Source organism: Wasmannia auropunctata, unplaced genomic scaffold, assembly GCF_000956235.1.
Source record: "Wasmannia auropunctata unplaced genomic scaffold, wasmannia.A_1.0 LD336085.1, whole genome shotgun sequence".
Taxonomy (NCBI): Eukaryota; Metazoa; Arthropoda; class Insecta; order Hymenoptera; family Formicidae; genus Wasmannia; species Wasmannia auropunctata.
In genome coordinates this window covers 3,317,440-3,318,124 of record NW_012026805.1, presented here as the reverse complement: position 1 = coordinate 3,318,124, position 685 = coordinate 3,317,440, and positions in this window count along the sequence as shown.

The following is a 685-nucleotide window of genomic DNA, read 5'->3' as shown; positions in this document are numbered from 1 at the left end:
ATAAGGCATAAAAAAATTAACCAATTAGAGTCCTTCATTTCATACTCTGATTGGTTGATTTTCTTATGCCTTATGTCATATGCGTTATGCAGCGTTATGTAAAAGCCTGTGCTCCCGCCTTTAGCCTAGTTTAAGGCCTTCACACATAAAATCCCGTAAGACCGTAAGACGTAAGCGTAAGAAAATCGACCAATCCCAATTTAGTATTAGTTTGTCCGTAACACCTCCACTCAATTGAAATTGGTCTATTTTCTTACGCTTACGTCTTACGGTCTTACGGGATTTTATGTGTGAAGACCTTTACATCGAGCACTTAATACGCGTAGAGTCCTAGATTATCAGAAAAGCGCGACCGGTGTTACGAGTCCTGATTGGACTCGCAAATGGCCAATCATAAGATTGATTTATCGCTATTATAAATGGCTACCAAATAAATCAATATTATGATTGGCCATTCGACGCCATTTTTAATATTTTCTAGTACTTTTACGATACTGCCATAAGCCGGTCGCGCTTCTCTGATAATCTAGGACTCTAAATACGCGTACTAACTAGAAACTTTCTATTAAATTATCTTAATTTCTACAATGCATTTAAAGAATGATGTACTAAACTGATACACTATGCATTAATATGATTAATTAAATACATATATCATGTATAAGTTTATATGCATCGTCGAAAT